The 22,629-nt window shown below is 39.6% G+C and overlaps 1 protein-coding gene and 1 long non-coding RNA gene across 4 annotated transcripts in view; one reads left to right on the forward strand and one right to left on the reverse strand.

The window, feature by feature from the left end:
* ZFHX4 (zinc finger homeobox 4) overlaps positions 1 to 3,975 on the reverse strand; it is a 177,487-nt gene extending 173,512 nt beyond the window's left edge. For 2 of the 3 annotated variants that reach the window (XM_036830529.1, XM_036830526.1), the window contains exon 1: positions 3,682 to 3,975. The gene's annotated coding sequence lies outside the window, so the exon portion shown is untranslated. Of the gene's footprint in view, positions 1 to 1,379; positions 1,475 to 3,681 lie in introns of those variants that run through there. The other variant, XM_036830527.1, reaches the window with a different exon arrangement.
* LOC118883564 overlaps positions 2,080 to 22,629 on the forward strand; it is a 31,351-nt gene continuing 10,801 nt past the window's right edge. Inside the window, exons 1-3 of the long non-coding RNA XR_005017045.1 lie at positions 2,080 to 2,251; positions 7,469 to 7,609; positions 12,361 to 12,558. This is a non-coding gene — a long non-coding RNA (uncharacterized LOC118883564). The remainder of the gene's footprint in view (positions 2,252 to 7,468; positions 7,610 to 12,360; positions 12,559 to 22,629) is intronic.

The raw sequence follows: 22,629 nt of genomic DNA on the forward strand, positions 1-22,629 counted from the left end.
TGAGGTAGAAACCATAAAAAATGAAGAAGGGAAATTTAATCCCTGAAATATTGATTTGCACATTAATATCATATAGGCAGAGGGCAATTTGGCTTCGTGGAAATGACACATTGTCGACCCTTGGTGAAGTCAGAGCCAATCTAACTGCTGAACATGTCTGAATCTCAAGAGTTATTAAGGGCTTCCCTTCTTGCCTTTATGACTTTTCTTCAGCCTACCAATGCAATCTTAAATGTATTATCTTTAAGAAATAATTGTAAAACCTCAGGGGTTTTCCAGTTAATGGAAGGGAGGCCAAACCACATCAGATTCTGAAATGCAACATTAAACCCTTGCAATCAACAAAACCACCTCAATTCTCATCCATCCAGTGCAGGATCTAATATTGTTATTAGAGATAATCAAATTTCATTGTGTAAATTTAGGCTCATGGTCAGAATGGAAGCAGTAAATTCTGCAATATTAAACAGCGATTTTCTCAGCCTCCTTTATGTTTTCCTTTGCTGGGACAGCATCTTTTAAAATAATCCAACTAGCTCAAAATTAATGGGCAGATCTGAGCTCAACTGCTAAAAACTGCAAAAGATTACAATAAAGCTGAGCGTGTTTCCTTCATTTTTAACTTTAAGTGGCAACTTTCACTTCCTAGACCCAGAGCCCACTCTCCCTGCCTACCCCACAATTGGGTGCTATTGCTTTGACTTACACAGCTGGTTTACCTGACCTTTCTTTGTTCCTTAGGTACATCTCACTTTTCAGATTTATGATATTCCCCCCATATTTCATTGACTCTATCTTCATAAAAATGAAAACAAATATGAGTTTACTTTTTAAAATCCAAAAGCAACCAGCTACTGAATAAATACACAGTGATACTCTCTCCCCAGTTTATGCCATAAATATTAGAACAGTTTTTTTTTTTTTTTTTAAATAGCTGTATGAACCTTATGAGCCCCACACTGAAGCCAGGTGCAAGAGGTTAAAACAGCTGGCTAGCTATCTTTTATTTTTGTGTGCCTTCCTGCTGATTGAAACCGCAAACGTTGAAAACTATCAAATATTCCCTTAAGGATTTTTTTTTTTTTTAAGAAGAGGAAGGAAAAAAGAAAACCTTCGTTTTCTTTAATATGCTCCTCCGTGGAGAAGAAAAACTCTAAAGCACAATCAGTCACAGAGACTGTGAAATAATCCCAATCTCTCCTTTCTGTTGTATTTAAACCATCCTTTCCAACAACTTCTAGACACAACTGTTTTTATTCTTCAGTTAGAAAAAAGAGGGGAAAAAAGAAAGAAAGAGAGAAAGTCTGAGCTTGCTCTGTCAGTTTTGCCAGTAAATATAAAGTAAAACAAGTGTTGATGGCACCGAGAGTGTTACATACCCGGGCTGTGTTTTTGCATTGCTCTCAATGGAAGCGATCGATGCCCGTGTCACTGTCGCGTCCCAATCGCAGCCAAGTCTCAGCCTTAATCTAAGCAACATCCGAAACGGCAGCGGCAGCCGCAGCCTCTCCCTGACTCTTCCATCCATCCACCCAACTAAAAATATAATACTACATATGAGCTTTAACCACTCCACGTTTATAGGGATCAAGCCACTGAAAATCCAGGAGAACACAATAAAAAAAAAAAAAAAAAAAAAAGCCTTCCTTCTGTCTCTTGTCTCTCTCTCCTCTCTCTTCCTCTCTCTCTCCTCTCTCTCTGTCTCTCCTTTTGCCATCTACATGATCCTTGATTAAACATGGAACAGAGTTAATAAAAAAAAAGGGGGGGGGGGAGGACTCAAGGAGAGGAAATGCAACTGTCAGAAATCGGGACCGCCAGATTTCCTGGTGAACCTGCCTCTGTCTGAGTCAGTGTCAATCCACCATCTTCCGCCAGTGAACTTGTCTTTGGGTTTTTGTTTGGTCTGGGGGGGTTGTTGTTGCTGTGTGTGTGTGCTTTTTTTGGAACGGGGGAGGGGAAAGGCAAGGTGGGGGCTGGCGGTGGGGGGGAGTAGGGAGGCCGTGTGTGTCTGTGAGTGTGTTGAGTGTGAGTGTGTATGTGTGTGTAGGGGTCGGGGTGGGGGGGGGGTCCGTGTTCGCGATCTGAACCTTTGGTACCTACAAGGAGGGTGTCTCACCGAACGGTAGCTAAGACCTCACCAGGACCGCGCGGAAGTGAGGAGTCGCGGCCAAAGGCGCCCGCCGGAGCCTCGTCTCTGGGCCGGACCCCAACCCGAGCGGCCGAAAGGAGCCCCCCGCCCGGATCACAGGTAACAAAAGAAATACAAACCAGTGCACCGTCTTCGGGACTGGGGATGGGAGGGGCAGGGTGGGGAGCCCTCTGTAACTTGGGCATCGGCAGAGAAACTTTATACAATTCCATGAGAAATTTTATTATTATTTTTCCGATAGAAAAGAGCAGAAAGAATGGGGGGAGGGAGGAACGAGATAGAAGTAGAAGGAAGGCGAGACCCGACGCATTCCAGCCCCTCTTCCCTTAGCTGCTCCCGGCCGGAAGGCGCACTTGATGCCGGGAGAAGCGAAGAAGGTGAAGTTCGTTTGTAGACCTGGAACCCCTTTGGGGGGTGCCGGGGAATAAATCAGTTCTCACAACCGGCCACAGCCCCCCCCCACTCCAATACACACACACACACACACACACACACACACACACACACAGACACACACCTTGCCCTTCGCCAAAAGGAAAGGAAAAGATTCTTGACCCCGAGCCGCGGGCAGCTCTCCTCCGGTCTAAGACACACCCGGCAGCGAAAGCGCCCGGAGAGAGCTGCGGCCGCCTCCCGGGTCCCTGGCCCCGAGGCCCGGCGATCCCGCCTACTAACGGACCTGTCTGGCGTTCGCCGGCGCCCGGGTCCGCGCCGCCCGCGCCTCCTCCCTCCCCGGCGGGCGGGCGTCTACCTGCAGCCCCAGCCTCTCGGAACCCCTTGCCCACCGCGCACGGAGCCGCGGGCCTCCGCCGCTCCGGCGCGCTAAGCGCCCTTCGTAGAACTTGAGCGAGGGAAGAGGGGTGGTGAGAGGAGGAGAAAACCGAGGCTGAATGGGAGGGGAGGGGAGCAGGGAGAGAAGAGGGAGAGAGGGGCTCCGAGTCCCACCGACCAACGTCCAAACTTTCGGAGGATGGGTGCGAAGGAAGGGTCATCCCGACCGGGGTGCGGGGGCGCGGGGCGACCGGGGTCCCCTGGCAGTGTCCGCGCCGCCGCGGAGCTGACAGCTTCCCCGCGCCTCGAGAAAGCCCCGGGCTCGCAGTGGAGACAGAACCCGAAAAGACAGGCAAAAGGAGAGAAAACTGCTCGGCCAAACGTGGATGATCCGCCACTTAATCCAAAAGTTAAATCCCGAAAAACGCACACACACACACACACACACACCCCCCAAAGAAAGTGGAAAATCAGGTCCTTCAGTGCCCCCTTCCTCCCTCGGCGGAGCAAATCCTGGAGCCAAAAAAGGGGGAAAGAGATAGAAAAGGGGGGGCAGAGCGGAAGAGATGGTCGGGCTGAGGGGATGTGTGCGAGAGCGAGCGGGAGCGAGCGAGCCAGGGGCAGAGAGGGAGAGAGGCGGAGAGGGAGAGAGAGGGAGTGAAATATCAAAGATTGTGCAAGATCAGGCTGGAAAGATAATCGATACTCGACCTAAATTTAACACAAACTACTCAATAAAAGTTAAAGAAAAAACTTACTTTCCATTTCCCCTGCAGTTCCTACTCGATCTTCGCCTCTTTTTTGTTTTGCTTTTATTTTACTTACAGCTGATCACATCCAAGTAAAACGAGAGGGTTCATTAAAAAATAAAAAAAATTAAAAAAATTAAAAAAATAATCCTCGAACTTTATTGGGTGAAAATCAAAACGCTGGAGCAGAAAGTGGGGGGCATGGAGCGGTCCTCGGGGGTCCGGGAGGAGTTAAAGCATGTGCCGACCGCGGTCTCGCTGTTTGGTTGTGAAGGGGTTGGGAAAAGGAGGAAAGGAAATGAAAATCCGATATGTCTTTATTCTGCTAATTATTATCGTTTTAGCCCTGTTTAAAAAAATGGCTGATTAAGTTGAGTGCGCATGTCTTTGTGTGTCTATTCCCGATATGCACTCTGGGAATGAGAGAGGAGAGCGAGGGAGAGGGAGAGGGAGAGGGGGGAGAGAGAGGTGTAATTAGTGAGGTGATCAACATTCCCCAGACTGCAAATGACGCGCAGCCCGGACTCGGAGCAGCCCGGGAGCCTCGCGGCTTCCGAAGCTCGGAGCGCTGCGGCGGGAGCCCGGGACGCGGCGACCACGGAGAGGGCAGGGGATGGGGACCTCCGGGGCTCGCACCCCACGCGCCCCTGCGCGCGCGACTCCCAAACTTCATCAGACACACACACACACACACACACACACACTCGGCAAGGAGGGGGAGAATATAAAACATAATACCGCCCAAAACGTGCCCTTTAACCACTCGAAAAAAAAATTTGTTTTTATTTTAATGAGGCAAAGTAATTATTATCGGACCAGAGATTTGTTTACTAGGGAGCTTTAAGCAGAAAGAGGAGTGAGGGCAATGAAAAGGTTTTCTCTGCTTAGTTTATTCTGCTACGTACAGGAAAGCACTTTAACGGCGAAATGCGGGGTCCTGAGCAAATATGCAGATGTATGTAAATAAAGGGTGCCTGGCTGTGTGCAAATACTGCTCTGCCCAACCTATGTCAGAGGAGGGATTGCACTCTGGATCTGCAGGCACTCAATGTGAACACGTATCTTTCGTTTGTACACGCAGGAAAGAAAACCCAGGGCGTGGAAGATGGAAGCGGTTAGTTTAGTCAAAGTAAACTTTAACATGAGAATAAGGGATGGTTGCGAGGGTGATAGTGAGGGTACGGTTCTAGCCCTTATGTAATATTTTTGAATATTTTATCAGAATTGCATAAGTTCAGTGTAATAGCTTTAAGAAGACTTAGGAAGAAAACCTTTCATCTTGCGAGTGTGTTGAATTATCTTTCTTGAAGCACATTATGATGAATTTTAAAACCCCACTACAGATCTCATTAGAATGAAATATACTTGGTATTTTCTGGTGCAAAATTTAAGGTGGCTGATTCTCATTTGAAAATCTAATTATCTCTTTCCAATATTACAGATGTGAATATGAGTGACACTTTCATTAAAAGATAATTAACTAAAACTAGGAATAGACATACTTTTAAATACCCCCTACTGAATATGGACTATACTGAATATGGACTATATATATGTTTATGTATGTATGTGTGTGTGTGTGTATATATATATATATATATATATATATATCTCCATTGCTACTCAACGATAGCATCTTGATACACTGCTACACTGCAGGTCACAAGTAGACACCACCTATGCAATGTTTCAAAAATAGGAATTCTAGAGAGAAGGTGAGAGTAACAAATCAAACAAGCTAAAAACAGGAAATACTTGCAATGTCCAGCTCCCTGGACAGGTGAGGCGTCAGCTGCTTTTGAGTTGACAGGCCTTTGAAGTTCTGGATGGCCACTATCTGCTTCAAAACCTTGTCTTAGGCCTTAAGCACCAAATCTACCAAATACCAACAGAAAGGTTTACTGCACAAGCACTAGGAACAACAGAGCCTGCAAACACACACACCACTTCTGGGCCTGAAACCTTGCGTTATCAGGAAACATTTGGAAAATCCTAAGACTGATGCAAATGGAATTAAAAACCAAACAAAACACCTGGGAGGATAAAAGCATAGTCCTCAAAAGAGCAGACCTAGGCCCTGATCAGGAAAGCTGGTTGCCTACAGCAGCTGGCTAAGGTTACAATGAAAGTGCAGAGGCTTGGAGTGGAGAATAAACCCTAGATATGGTCTTTATTAAGAGAAAAAAGCAAATCACCACCATAAGAATCTAGAGTCAGTCCATGTACTAGTGTATTAGAAACCAGGACTACTAAACATTAACAGAAAGAAAATTATCTACTTCTCCAAAGACTTCATTCCATTTCAAACTTGTTTGGGAAGAAATCTGACCAAAGTGGACAGCTTCCTAAAATTTTTGAGTTACTTTCTTTACAGCCCCACCTTTACACACAGCAACTCTATCACCGGTGTGCTAGTGGTGTCTGATTGCACCTCAGTGGGGTTTATCCATGTGCCTTAAGAAATATACATGCCCACGAGGGTAAAATTTAAATTCTCTGCAACTTGCAAGTGAAGAAGGCGTTTATGTAGCGTTACTGTTTACCGAAAGACACCCCAGAGAGCAAAAATTCTGGCTTTAAGAAACAATTTGAGGTGCGTGTAGGGGGAAGAGGGTGAGGGGAAATGAAGGCAGGGAAACTTTCAGGTTCACATCAGAAAAGATCAAGCCCTTTGCGGGAGAGGGCTCCACGTACAAGCTCACTGATGGAAAAACCATTTCCTGCGATTTCAGACTGGTAAATGCGTATGATGAAGGAAACACCTGAGAACAATAAGTCTGTTTCAGGCTCAGGTGAAGAAAGGGGTCTATTTCTGGCACTGAAGAATAGGGAAATGATGATCATTTCGTTTTCAAGTTTTCCTTTATTTCTCTTGCCTTTTTTCTCCCTGAAACATCATCAATAATATTAATGTCATTGATGTCAAAACACCAAACGTCAAATCAGGAAAACCATTTTAAAAATTTTGTGGCTATTTCTCCTCTATGCCCTCATCCCCTCTTTCCTGAAAAATACAGCTGTAGTAGTGTGTGTGTGTGTGTGTGTGTGTGTGTGTGTGTGTGTGTGTTGGGGAGGAGAGTTATCGAATTCTAAGTAAGAAAACAAAAGGAAGGAGGATTTGTAAGAGGGGGGCCCACTTTTGCAATCCCTTCTGCAAGCGAGTATTCCTCTTCTAGCGTTTGTGTGTGTGTATGTGTGTGTGTTTTCTTTTGAATCATCTCTTCCTCGTCCTCTTTCACCTCCTTCCTAAGAAGAGAAGCTGCGATGAGGGTCGAGGGTTAATGGGCTGAGGGGAAGGGGCAGAGAGGAACTAGCACAGAGTCAAGAGTTTCCTCCAGGGCTCGGCCTTGGAGCGCGTCAGCGCGCGACGGGGAGCTGGGACCAGCGGCCGCAGGTCTGCGAGGGGTGGGCCCGGAGACGCGGAGCGCGGCGCCGCGGGCAGGGGCGCGGCGAGGGGGAGCGAGCTCGAGCCCAGCCCGCGGGCTGCTCCGGGGCGCGGGCGCGATCCGCCCGGCTCGACCCGGCTGCGCTGCTGCCCCGCGGCCCCTGGCGCCCTCCTCCTCGGCCCCTGGCTTCAGGAAACCCAGCTGCTCCTCTCAGGTCTCTGCGGACTCCTCGCCGTCAACCTTTGACCCCACACAACACCCCCGCCCCCCATGCCGCTGTCCCTAAACTCTGCACGAACCCACCGCCGCCTTCGCGGAACGTTTGGCTACTTTTAATTTCAAAGTGAAACGAGCAGAGGTTTCCCCGCCGCACCCAGAACTTTCCCTAGACCCTCTTCTGCACTTTCCAGGGCTGCCCCGCCGAGCCAAGCCCACTGCAGAGCACTCGGATCCTGACACCCGGCGTCGAGTTGGGGAAGGACCAGAAAGGGCTACCAGGTGGTTAGGTGTTGAGTGCTGGAAGCAAGGAGTAATTAACATTGAGACAAAAGGTAATTTCCACTCCCAGACTTTTCCTCGGCGTATTTTATTTCCCAAATCTCTGCGGCGGACACTGAGGGCTTTACAATCGGTTTAATGAGTCTTGAGCTGGATGTTCCCCCCTTCTCCCGCCCTGCCCTCGCTGAGTCACTAATAAATACCCCACCTCCCTCTCCCCCGCTTCCCTCCAGCTCAAGACTAGCCCCAGCCCAAGGGGAAAAGGTTCCCAGTCTTTTGACCGCGCTTCCGGGGTCTATAGATGAGCTCAGTTTGAAACGAGGTATTACAAGTGATTTCAGCGTTAGGAACCCTTTATGTCACTTTCAGATCCTTAGCCCCCCTCCTCTTTCCCTCTTTTTGTTGGGTCTTCTCCTCCCGGGGGCTATTTAACAAAGGCAGTCTGTTAACTAACATTTTTGTTTAACTCAGCAACTCCTTTCCAAAACACACTTAAACCTGATACCAAGGTCTGTTATTGTGTGTGTGTGTGTGTGTGTGTGTGTGAGGGGGGTATGTATGTATGTAAGGGGGAGACGATGAAGTTGACAGTGAATCGGAAAGTGCAGGGCTTATTGGGGGAAGTGTCACAAGCATTATATTTCTAGTGAAATAATTCAAGAAATAGTGTGGGAGAGCCACTTCTCATTACTATGAAAAAAAGTATATTTTCTTGAGAATTAAAAAAGGGAGGGGGGAGAATTAAAATATGACCTAACATCCAGAATGGACACTCTCTTTGATGGTGAGAGTGAACTAGATGAAATGACATTCAAAGACGAAAGGTATTTTGAGTGTGTATGTACGTGTTTGTGGGCAGTGAAATCCGTCTTTCTCTTATTCCCTCCCCTCCCCCAACCTGGTTCTTCTCTCCTCTGTAGTCTCCTTTTTTTTTTTTTTTTTCCAACATAAAAATGACCCCCTCCTGATCCCGGGTTCTATCTCTGTACTTCCATATCCCCATACATATTTCTACCTTTCTAGACTGAAGCCCAGTTTTTGCTTTAACTTCGAAGTAAATCGGTTTTACCTTTTCCCCCCCCTGGAGGTTCTGACCCGGTGGTGTGTGTGTGTGTGTGTGTGTGCGTGTGTGTGTGTGCGTGTGTGTAGGGGGTCATTATGTACAGTTAGACACAGGTAAGGTAAGGAATGGGGAGGGGAGAGGAGTTATAGAGGGTCTGAGGTATAGAGGGTCTGAGGAGGGAAGAATTAAGGGAGGAAGAAAGGAAAGACAGAAAAAGTCAGACGCCCTCTGGCCTTTCAGAGGTCAGGGCTCAGACAGTGCTGTGACCTTCTTTCCCCCTAGGCAACCAGCCCAGTGTTTATAAACAAAATCAGGCAGGTCTCTTCCCAAACAATAGCACTTCACTAACTTCACAAGCACTTCTACAGCTCTTATGCAAATTAATGAGGACCACCACTGCCCCCCACCCCATACACATGCACACTCACTCCATCCAGGGTCACAAGCACACCCTTCTCACAATACAAGGAGATATTTCCAGCAAGAGTATCCAAAGAAAATTTTACATTCCGTCTGGGGAAGAGCTCTAAGAGACAGCGATGCAGATGGGAAAAGATAGACAAGTGAGGAAAAACAAAATAAAGAATAACTGATTTCATTGAATAGAAGATACAGTTGTGATCTTTTTAAACCTAAAACATCTATATTTAGTCAATGAAATGCTGTAGAGACAATATATTAACTCCAGCCACTAATAGAATTATTTTAAAACAGGACATTACATCATCCAAACATCCACATTTCCAAGACAAAAATAAAAAAATAAGTCCAGATCTTTATAGTTGAAGAAAAGCCATCACCTCTGTATGTAATATCCCTAAATATTAGACACAAAAGTACCATTAAATCCTACAACAAACAAACAGTCCATCTGATCTAAGTTACAAAATGTATAATTAAATCCATCTTTAATTACAAAAGGCAGCTAGCAAGCTAAATGAATCAAAGATTTTGAAACAAACGTTGTTTGCCAAGGTACGGAAATGATAGCTTTACATTATATTGTCACCAAAATTCCATTTAAGGAATATAAATTACAAGATAGGAAAAAAAAAAAAAAGTGAAAGCAAAAAAGAAAAAAAAGAATTAAATGATTTTCAAACTTTTGCTTTAAAATAATTATCAGTGAAAGTCTAACAGAAAAAGGTTAAGGAAAATATACCTCAGAGCAAAAAGATCATCTCCTTTTCTTCTTTGTCTATCAGTCCCCTGTTAAAGCATATGGAAAATGTTTTCAAAATGCCCAGATTTGGCACATTGTCATTGCAAAGAGAGGAGCGCAGTGATGGTGTTAGAGAAAATGGGAAATAAATTCAGGATTGGGTGCTGCCTCCTTCAATGCGGATTTATCTAAGTTTAATTTAATATTCCGCAATCACTGAATGATCGCATATAATTCACCAAGATTTTAAAGGGCTTTATTTAAATACCTTGAGCAACAAGAGGATGGAATTTAAACCATTGCGGCCATTGCTTATATATATATATATATATATATTTTAAATTTTCCTATTAGAACTTTAAGTGACCATTTCTAATAATAAAAGAAAAAACGATAAAGATTTGGGTTTTTTTAAAGGGAGAATGTTAAAGGAGAGCGTTAGTTTTATTCAAATCATTCTGAACGTAAAATCAAAAAGCACAAAATGGTTGTTTGTAAAACACTAAACCTTTAATCGATTTTATTGGCATTCCGATCGATTAGATAAACGGAAATCTATAGCAAACATCAAAGCATTTAAAACATTTTCCCTATCTCATTTATAAACAAAACTTTTCTTTTCAGCAGAAAAAAGTGATTATCAAACGACTAACAGGAAATTCTTCAGATATCAAATTACGATAATAAAATTATTTCCACATGGAAAAGGATAATGACAATGATGATAGTAATTACAATAATGAATAATTCAACAACCCTTTGACATGTATGGAAGAACCTCGAGCAGAACCGCTCTTGAAGGGGGGCCACTTTAAAATAAATACTTTATTTTTAAAGGAAATATTTTTAAGAGACAACTCAAGGGGAGTAGCTTAGGTGTGGCTCTCGGACTAGTGTTAATTTCCCTGCAATTGCGAGGGAATCAATTTCTTTACCGGCGTTTTCCTTCCAAATTGAGTTACTTCTTATTAGCAAAAATTAATATGCAAATGTCAGTGAGCCCTACCAGATCTGCAAACTTGTGTCTGAACCTGTCTTCTACTTATTCTAAAAGGTGATTCCCAAATTATAGAAGGAGGTGGGGGCGAGGACTGGACTCCCCAAAACTGAATGGAATCACACATTTGATCCTTTAAGTGAAGGAAAACAATTTATTTAGAGATATAAAAACTGCTATCCGGAGAAATGAAACCATCAGAGAGCTTCTGGCATTCTAGCTAGCTGCAGCAAGAGGAAGTGTTGCTGTAACGGGTATTCTGTTTATTTGTTAAAGAAAATCAATGAAAGAGGCTGTAAAGTAGTTAGTGAGGCGTGTGTTTGGGACTCGCGGTGAATCGTGACTCCGTCAGGGTGAACGAGCAGCTCTTCCTCTTGCCAGGAAAGTCCCTGCGTCGCCCCGAGCCGGGGCGCGGGTGCACGGCACCTGGTTCCAGCTCGCCGGTGCTGCCCCGCGGTGCTCGCGCCACCGCCAGCGTCCGTACAATTCTCTGCCCTTTCTGCCCTCGGTCCTAGCAGTCGCTCCCTCCAGGTGACAGCGGGTGCCTTCCCACGCCCTCCCTCAGCAGCACACACCTTTTTCCGCCTTCTCTCTTACTGACTCTAGTCGTTCCCTCCTTCCTTTACGCTACAGGTCTGAACTTCTGCACTTCTTTTCCTTCTACTGGAATCTCACTCTTCTGCATCTCCAAGGCCCTCCGGTGAATCGCCGAATATTTCCTTCCTACCCCGCCCCTCCCCCGTTTCTCTCTCACGCCATTTATTTAGCACCCGGGTCTTCTTACCCTCGCGCTCCTATCCTCTCCTCCAGACATTCCAGAGAGTTCTCATCACACCAGAATGCACTCTCTTTCTCCTCCTCCTCCTCCCCTTGGATTGGAGAGCCGGGGGTGGGAGCGGGCGAGGGGGGATTGCGAGTTCAACTCCCAGGGGTTTTATTCTATTCTTTTAACAGCTTTACTTTCCCTTTTCTTCTTTGCGTAACCTTCACCTACCTACTAATTTATAACAGAAGCGGTTTCTTTCCCTTTCATTGCCTAGTTTACGGTTCCGGTCCGGGGTTGTGCGTCCCACGCACTCTCCGCACCTCCCCCTCCCCGCCCCCACCAGCCCGCATCGCCCCCGCCGGCCGTGCTCCCCGGCAACTATTTTCATTTACTCGGTTGCCGTCTAGTTGCACTTTCTCTTCTCGGAATAAGTTAGCTCTCCAGATTTAAAGTTCTCAGTATAGCCCCTCTTTATTTGTCAAATTACTTCATTGCCCAAATGAAGGGAGGGGGTTTGGGGAGGCAGTATATCACCCACTTAAGTCCCTTTTAACACCCCAGTCCCACCCCCCGCCCGGGTAATATCTTATGTGAATAATAACGAATTCTGGACGATTTTCCCTCTCAGCGCGTGCAGATTGCTTATGAGTTATTCCTGAGCGGGTCTCAAACTCCTCACTTGCATCTTCTGGCTTCGAGTGGTCATCCTTCCAAACTTCCCCCCTTTCCTCTCCTTCCCTCCCCGGCAGCCCTGGCTGCGAGCGGAGCTCAGTCTAAGGACCTCGTCCTCTCGCTTCTTGTTTCTTGCTGCTGCAGCTGCCGCTGAAATTCGCTGCGGCCGCTGCCTCTTCCCGCTTTAATCCCAGACCTCCAGTCATTGGGCAGCTCCTCAGAGGCAAGAAGTCAACACCATGGCAACCCGACAAGCCTATCAAATCACCGGCTGGTGTGACAGCAGCAACACTGCAGGCTGGAGTGGGCTGGGCAGAAGAGCAGAGTGGCCTCTACGCTCAGGTACACAGTCTGGGAGTGGACCAGCAGCTGTCAGCCCCCACGGTCTGGCTACACAGATGTGCACCACCCGGTTCATACCCCTACCCTGTGTCCCCTCGTAGGTCTGGAGGAGGAAGAGGAGGAGGAGGAGGGGAGAAGGAGAAGAAGGAGGAGGGATGCAAGTAGGATGGGAAGGGCTTTGGAAGAGACTTTCAAGCTAAAGTAATCAAAGCCCTAGGTAGTGTAAACTAAAGACGCCTTGTGCCCCAGTATTCCATGAAACCAAATCACAGTAGCCTCAGAACCAAATTTAAGGGGTTTGCACAAAGGTGTGGGGCTTTTCTTCACCAGTTCCATCACTTGCTTGAACAAAATTAATGAAACATTCTGTTCTGGAGTTCCAAAAGGATACAAGAAACTGTGGCACTTTTCACTTTTACTGTCTGCTAAGTGTTGGATTCTACAAAAGCTCAACATCACTTTCAGCCATGCTAATTGCTTTGGAAATGACCTAAACTTTACCTGAAACTGCCTTTGCCTTGTTCTTTCCTAAAATGTGTTCTGTGTGTAATGTGTGTTCTAGATCTTGATTCTCTAGAGAAGAAACAGAGAAGACTAGGAAATGGGTAACTGGGAAATCTGTGTGTCCCTCTTGGGCCTACCCAGCCTTTGTATTTCCTCCTTTTCCTTAAGAAACTCCCAAGTAGGCAGATGGAAGAAGACAGGACTTTCACTAATATTTTAGAACATCTTGTTAATTAACATAAAATAGATAGAAACTGCATTCTTCTTTTTTTATTTTAAAAGCACACAATGTTTTTGAGAAACACAACGTGTTATTTCTCCATTATAATTATAATTCCGCTGTGAAAACTTTGACAAATAATTGTACAGTATTTTATCATTGATCATATAAACCCCTCAATCACTTATCTCATCGTTGATTTCTAAATTTCAGAACACGCATTTGTCTGTTGAAGTTGGAAAAGGTAGAAAGAGAAATCCATTTAATAATGAAGTTAATGTGTCGTATTGAGGAAATCTTGTATGAATTCTAAAATCTACCCTTAAGTCCACCTCACATAAACACAATTCACTAAGTAAACAGCTTTCATATTGATCTAACATTTTAACATTTTTAGGCTCTCAGTGTGTGTTTAAATTATCCTTGGCATGCATAAAATCCTAGAGAATTGGAAAGGTTTCTTAAAACAGCAATTGTAATATTAAGCAAGTAGGACAGAGAGCCAATTTTTGTGGCTCTAGAGAAAAATTCAATGAAATCTTGAACTTCATTTCCTTACTTTCTCTATATTTCATTGTTGATGGATCCTAATATTAAAACAGTGCATTTTCAAAATATAATTTATTACAGACCCAAAATGGGTATAATAACTGATATTGGAGAAACAGGTTGTGATATACTAGAGAAAACATTTGGACATAGTATGATATTCCCTGTACCGAAACTCTAATAACATGCTGGTAACATTTTCTTATTCTGTGCCACTCTGCAGAGTTGTTCAGTGAAGAACCGCCAAGCACACAGAACTGAAATTTGGTTATAGTTTAAATGGTTATTTCAGTGCCAAGTTATTGACATCCTTTAATATTTTTGCCTAATTCATATTACATTTGCCATGTACTGAGTGTTTACAGTGGGAATTGTAGGAAGAAACATAATACCACAATTTTAAATTAAAATGCATATATTTAATTCGTTATCTCCCAGAAACAAACTTGTAAATTTAAAATGTTTTTAAAGAGAAGTTAAATAAAGTGTGCAAAAATCTTTCAGTACATTTTGGCTTCAGTAAGAATAAAGGAATACAGGAAATATGATAACATTAAAAATTTTATTATTTCATTTAATGAATGGTACATCCTCAGTTAGTGGAATACCTTAGGTTCTATAATACTATTTGTGTACGGGTGTGTGTCTGTATGCGAGTCAAAGATGTGCACAGATACTGTCATTCAAATATTTATCTATATGTAATATTTCTAATTTAAAAAAATTAAAATAAGATGAAGTTCATAAATTAATATATTACATTTAAATCAAAACAAATATCTAGATATTCTATTAGATCCTTTGAGTTTCTTAGAAATGATTATTTTTCCTTTATTATTTTTTCTCTGCCATGTATAGATTATCTAAAATTAAACAATTTTTGAATATATTATGCAGATATTTATTTTGTAATCATAAATCAATTTAGTGTCTACCCTTAAAAATACCCTCAGATTATACGTATATGACCATCTGTTTAAACACAGATTTACATACATACCACACACATGTTGCTAGTCAGCTCCACATTCAAATCTTTACATTTAAAGCTATTTTCTGTACATTTAGTGTTTTCACCATAGGATGCTGTTGGAAGGAGGGAATTTCTCTTTTTAGCTAATGAATAAGATGGTGGAATGAAATGTAGTTTAAGTGCTAAATTAAAAAAAAAAATCTATGTAAGGATGCCTTGCTCATTTTCAGCAGAATGGATACCACCTCCATAGAGTTCATTCTTGACCTTACCTGAGTAAGTATTTTAACTTAAAGTATGAGATGCACCTAGAGGGGTAAAATATTGAGCTTAATAGGAAGACAGTTAATAACCTTTTTTCATCCTTGTGCACTATCAATCATGGCTGTCACCAGTCTGCTGAATCAAAGCAAAAGTGTTCTTCACAGATGACTGATTAGAAACGCAAAATCACAAGATCCATCTTCATGGTCACTTTTATTATAGTCATTTTTAAACTGACAGCAACATGCTCAGTTTCAGCACACTGGGCATCACAAATAGTGTCACTCAGTGCAGCTAAGCATGAGAAGAGGTTGGTTGGATTATACTTAAAAATAATTAGGCCCTCAACCCTTTGTGGAGCCAAGAAAAAAGGTACTTCTCTCTCCATCCCCCATATCCTCCCCCACCCCCATAACTCACTTTGATTCCACTGTATCATTAGTTTATATCATTAATTTACCATCTTGAAAAGAGGTGATCAAGGTATAGTTTTATCCTGGTTAATTATCTAGGAATTAGGGAATGAATATGTCCACTTGGGAGTTACAGATAACTTTTTGTCTACCACTTTTTGTAAACTTCATGACCAACATCATTGTTACCCTTATAGTTAAATGGGGTTCTTTTTATATAGAAATGTGTTTTTAGACTAAAAGCCTCAGGAATCTAGGTAGTCAGGTACTAGTAAATGATACTTGCTATGAAGTATCACTGAAGACATCTATCTGTTGAAGGCATCTAATAGCATCCCCTGGATGCTGTAGCATTGGAATTACTGGGATTATAACTATTTAAATGCATAATCTTAAGGTGGTCAAGATATTAACTATTAGGTGGCTATGTAAATTCTTGTTTTACCCCCTACATTACTTCCTTTTCAGCCCTAGAATATTGAAGCAATGACAAATTTGAAAAACCAACAAGTAGAAATACATAAAAATCATTAAACTAGGAGGTTTGAAACAGTTATGGCTGAATCAAATGATAAGGAACTTTGTCTTTACTTAGAATCTTGATCTTTATGCTACAAAGATTACCCCTTCAGGTTTATTTCATGCTATTTTCATACATTCCTTCAGAATATTTTGTAATATTATAAGGTACTAATGATACAAATATTTATATGGGAAAATTTTAATAGAAATATTTCAGAATATGTTGTGATTCTCATGCCCATTTTACAAGCTCCTTATTTCATATTTCAGAAAAGAAAACCCAATTGAATTTAAATTTTAATTTAGTAATTTTAACCAAAATACCCATTTGAAATTTCTATACAGTTATCTTTTCCTTTTATCTCAAATGTTCATTTCCTTGTTAGCAGCTGAACCCACTCACATACAGAGAGAGGAAGAAGGAGAGAGAAGAAAAATTATCAATGATATTTCTTTATATAGTATAATGCCTTCATATTCATTTTCAAACATGTTAATATTCTACTTTAATACCTCTCTGTAAATCTACCAATTCTTTTCCTCCGTCTCTACAAGCAGATACACACATACACACATACCTACACTCCTTTATTGCTTTATTCTAGGTTATGAGAATGCTTTTCTTCTCTGCACAAAATACATAGATTGACAAGACATATATAATGATATATCTATACTTATATAGATAGTAATAGGTGCACAAATGTACTCTCTATGTATAAGAAGGCTAACATTAATTTCCTTAAATACTGTACTTTGTTAATACATATTTTTCTGTAAAATGGAGACATTATGAAATATCTCAATTAGCTATTTAGTTTGATTTTACATTCTTAGGCGAATGAAACTGTCTTAGAATTTGAATAGATACATGTGTTAGTTGATATTTTAAAATATTTACACTTTATAAAGATCAATGACAATAGTTACCGATATATTGTTAAATATGTAAAATTAGGATTAAATGAAATGCTTACATATTTTAAAAGCTACATAGTTGCATAGATGACAATGTAATAATCACTTTAATGGCTTCATTTTCAGTTTACTTTAATGACAAAACCGACAAAATTTGTGTGTGTATGTGTGAGGGTGTATGTATGTGTGCTTAGTTTAGATAAATTTATATTTTTAGAAAGGATAGTATCCCATAGAATTCAATATTATTTTTTAAAGTTAAATTTTGGTATAAAATATCCTTTGTGACTAGGTTATAGTAGTCAGAATATTTATAGAAAAGAAGATTTATTTGAAATAGCTGGACTCACTATAGCACATTTAAGCTACTAAAACTAATTCAGTGAAATGATATGCATGATTTTTGCCATCATCTTGGTAATCTGTATAGGCGGTCACTATAGATCTTAAACATTAATCTTTAATATGCATCATAAATATGAACATTCATAATGTTTATAAAGATTATAGATCTGGAATCATGTTTTCCGCTATAGATGGGTCTTAACAGAAAATAAAAATAATTTTCCTTTATATTTTAGGAATTTAATCAAAGCTATTTAAAAATTAGTTTCTTTTGAAAGTTACTATGGAGAATCATTGAGAATTTTATGTTTTGACGTAATTTGAAAACAACATTCACTTACATTTAAAGCATTAGAGTTAATTTAGATAATTTTTTGGGAAAAAATATCAGTGTCTTTATTTACTTGAAATGTTTATCAGACTATTTTGTTGCTGTTAGTTTAAAAACCTATCTTAATTTGTGTGTATTGCTTGTGCTTACGTTTGCTTCATTCAGAATGTTCCTGTGTTTAAGTGAATACATAAAGTATACAATCTTATTTAATAGTAGAATATCATATGACATATGGACTAGCAAGAAATCTCATAATTTAGTTGGTAGAGGTATATTTAATATATAAATACATATTCATCAAAGAATATTTTAAACTAAAAAAAGACAAATGAAATGTTTGTGCATTTCATTTGGGGCTGAAATTTATATTTGTGCATTGCATGTAATATATGATATATACATACATATACACAATTACACCTAAATACTCTTAAATTTAGATTACTGACTTCTTTAAATGGTAAAATGCTGTCACACACAAATATTACAATTATCTTTGCCATACTTGGTTTATGCAGCCTGAATATGCAGTTATGGCATTTCTCTCTTTTCTGAGATATGATTTTCCCTTGATACTGGAATTGTTCTTTGTTATTAAAAAAAAAAAGAAAGCTGTTATATGAGTGTCAGTTTGCAATAAATATGTGAAAAAATGTACAGTCAGGATAGACTGGCCATCTTTCAGTGTGTCTTTTCTACCTGGGCTTCAGGGCTCCAGCTCCGTACCAGTGATATTTAAAGAGAAAGGAAATGAAAGCAAAGGTCATACAAAAATCACCTTTAACATTTTATAGTAAAAAAGAGAAAATTTTGAAATATTTACAATAATTTGTTATGTAATTTTAATTTTTTTCTGTATTAATTTTCAAAATCTACTATTATAACTATAACTCATTTAAAATTGTCATTGTGTTCAACTCTTACTTCTTACTTACAGAAAAAATATTCAGCCCTTTAAAATCTTTAAACCTGAAATTATTATTTTCTCTACCATTCATATTCTCCAAAGCTTTCTGCCACTCACCCACTAAAGCTAAAGGATGCATTTTATAACAAATATACTATTTTGATCAGCATGCACTATTTTACCTTGAACTTCAGTTTACAAAGAGATATGCAAATAGATTTAATGACAACTTTTCAGAATGCATCCGAAGATGTTAGTGATGTTTTCAAGTAAAAAATTTAGAATAATATGACATAAAGATCCTTTTTTTTTTGATAGCTAAAGCTTTTATATGTAAACCTTCACTTATGTATTACACAACCACTGAAGAATTTTAATGTATTGCAGTTCATTTTGCAATATTTGCACAAACGTTCAGAGTAGTATTATGTTGCTTAGTTATTTCATTATATTATATTTCACATTTAGATTTTCATTCGAATTTTCCCGTTTTCAACATTTGGATATCATCTCATTAGCTATCATAAACCAGTAGTTTAAGGAGGGGTAATTCTGAAATGTAAACACCCCTTCTAGAATTTTACAGCATTGCCATGGCAGCATTACTTTCCCCCAAACATTTCCCTGTTATGATTATAAGAAAAGATCAGATGCTGTGGCAATCTTTTTCATATGTGATCTTTCTTTCGAATTATTTTCAAAGTCAACCGTCCTTAGACCTTATTTTCATCTCCACAAAGCATTAAGTTTTGCTTCTTTGTAAAATATTTCTTCATAACATATCTTAGTTTAATTCACTTTTAGCAAAAGAAACACCCAAGCTCAATCTGGAGACCTCCTTCCAACATAATTTAGCTGGACCTTTTCTTAGTAAAGGTTTTCTGGTTTTCATTTTCACTTCATATTCTCAAATAAAAGATCCTTTGTTGTCTACCATTTGATTGGACTTAATGAAAAACACTCCATTTTAACTTAACAGTATTTCCTTTTGAATTTATTATATTTAAGAACACTGTCAAAAATCAAACATTTAATCTCAGGTTTTTGTATTTCAAAATATATTACTATCACATGGCTCAGTGAGGTGATGTAAAAAGTATACTGAAAAGATTTCAAAAAGAAAAGCAAAAGCGAAAAAACCCAGCTTCATTTTAATATGAAACTAAATACTATGGCTAATGTGCAGATTGGGTGCAGCAGCTGACTGTAAAGTCAAACATGTGACAGGGTGCCAACAGCGGAATTGTGCAGTATTGACTAAATGAGGTTCACTGATTTGTATTGAGGCTAATATCTTCTTTAAACAATTCCGTGTAAATTGTGCGTATAAAGTCATTGGAAGCTATTTCTCAGGACAGCCTCGCTGGCTAGCTACCTGCTGGAGTGAGGAAGATAATCAATAGGAAGAAATAGAGCCGAGCATGAGCCTGGGAAGCTTCAGAGCAGTTAATGCTGATAAAAGTAGATGATGTCAATATTTGGGAATAGCACAACTCTAGGATAATAGACAAAAGAGAAGTGCATATGTTGCAGGGTGTTCAAACAGGGGCAAGATTAAAAGCCTAAGTGGCAGATGATGCCCTAGGCTGCAAAAGACATTATTTATTACAGGTATTGGTAAATTTCTCCTGAAATCCAAACAGAGCAAGATGTTATATGAAAAAGTTACCGAACTTTTCTCAGAAGCTTAAATACCCATTTCCATTTCAATGGCCAGAAGGTTTCTGCTCATGATTAGTCTAGGAGAGATTGTCCTCCAAACATTTGGCAGATATATATTTTTACATATGTAATATTTCATGTCTCAGGAAGAAATTGTATTTTTTTAATTCTCTAAGTTGTTTCCAAGATACAACAAATAAAATAACTTGTAGAAGATAAATGAAAATAGTCTGTCAGTCAAAGGGTGAGACCAAAGAAATAAACGAACCTAATTGCCTTTGCATATACTTGTGATTATAGCAGACGCCTTATTTTTTAAAGGTAGTAGACTCATTGGAAGTGAGGTAATGGTATATTTGTACTAATTTAATACTGAAAATCAGTTTTCCTCTTGCTGTCAGGCGATGAAATTTTGTTCTTCTGTGCTGATCTTTCTGTTGATGTATTATGACATAGTCTGTCAACATGAACAGATATGTGGAAGGAGATTGGGTGACTGAGACATACAACCTGCATAGAACTCTTCTTGAATTTTAAGCATGTTATCGGGTTTGGGTACAACAAGTAAGACTGTGCTTGCTTTAAGAGGCTGTATTTTTACATAATTTAAGCCCAAGCAAAACAGGTGGTCTATGTGACAAAGCTTTCAACCTGAATGAATGAGCTAAATCCAAAACACGTATTTCAGAATACCTTTATAAAAATCCCTTACACATCATAAGTTCGTTCCTTTAAGAAAAAAAAAAAAATTTGCAAAATATAAGTTTCTTGACAAAGAGGAGAAATCCATTCATGGACACGTGATTGTCAAACATAGCCATTTTCTCCTAAATTAAACAATTCCACAACTGTTCCATGCTTTTATTGTCACAGATGTTTTTATTGTTTGGTGTTAGATATATATCAACACATAATTCTGAAGTTAGGTAAAACAGCCAAGCTTTGATAGTTCTCACTTAAAATCAAATGTAAGAAATGTTATTAGAAAAGCAAGTATATTTATCTGGGACCTAACACTGTAAACATTATTTTTACCCACAAAAATACAGAAATAAATAAATTTTACCCCTGATATTCATTTTATGCTTTTATTTTAGGAATAACTATTTATTTTGAAAAAAAAATACTTTTTATTTTTTTTACCAAATCACACATTGGAATTATTAACCCAAGTCACTGGATTCCAATTAAAATAATTTCATATTCCAAATATATAATCTTTGTAAGCTTTCCTACAAATAAAATTTGCTTTTAAAAATATTGCAAGTATGTTGTCATAAATCCTCTCTTTTCATCTTAAATACAGAGAAATAAAAGATCCTTGGTCATTCTTGAATTCTAAAGAAGGTTTCGTTTCAAATAAAATATGAATTTTGATTTAGAGACACAGAAAAAAAATCTTTTAAGATCTATACTTCAACTAATTTGTTAATCTTGTGCCACTTTTAGCATTTGTCACACATATAGACCAGGAAATTGGCTCCATCTCATTCTAGCTCTGTATTGAATTAAAAACCTCCACTGCAAAGAAGAGCATGATGTGGGGAAAGAATAAATTTAGTTCTTTCTTTAGTAATGCACATATATTTCCATACATTTCACATCCTCAGGGAGCCTATGAATGCATTCAATAAATACAAAACTATAAACTGTAATTCCAGAAAAGGGAAAGGTTAAAACAGTTTTTGATTTTAATATACCATTTTAAGTGTGAAGGATGAACATTAAATAATTTCATACATTTTATTTTACTTTTTTTTAGCAGACACCTTCAGTATTAGAAATAAATCTAAAATAATGAATCTTAGTTGTTTCTTCCACTTGGATAACATTAGCAGTTTTAGATCAAAACAAATTAAATATCAGCAGTGACAAATTGAGAAAAATTTGAATCTATGTTTGCATTCAATCCACCAAAGTCCACCCTGGCTAATTTAGTAGACATTGTATACAAACCATTTGTGTACAGACATTAAAAGGAGTGTCCATTCCTATTTCGTGTTTCTAGGCTGACAGAAAAGGTAGCTTTCCATAAAGTGTGATAATAATGGATAGATTTTAAGCGCGATGGGTGCATTTCTATGACGATTTTGTTAAAATGAAATATGCCCCACAGGTGAAGGAGATTACTAACTCTGATATAGACTCGCTGAAGGTATAGTTCACTATACTTTCAAGCATTTGAATCTGTGACTGTGTTCTGAGGAGACCGTGCAGTGCGGTAGATTTATGATGGCCTCATGGAAACCGGAAGCAGAGCTAGCAAAGATTATGGCATACTTGTTTAGAAAGACGGTGAACTGAAGGTCCCTGATTTACACTGACATGTATCTCAATGAAACCATAATTTGCAAATTGCCTTGAGTAGTCATCTTTTATTAAGTGCTTGATAGCTACATAAATGTACATATCTATTTTAAAACATATCAAGAATGCTGATACTGTATTTGCAAGAATTTT

Source organism: Balaenoptera musculus, chromosome 17, assembly GCF_009873245.2.
Source record: "Balaenoptera musculus isolate JJ_BM4_2016_0621 chromosome 17, mBalMus1.pri.v3, whole genome shotgun sequence".
NCBI classification, from domain to species: domain Eukaryota; kingdom Metazoa; phylum Chordata; class Mammalia; order Artiodactyla; family Balaenopteridae; genus Balaenoptera; species Balaenoptera musculus.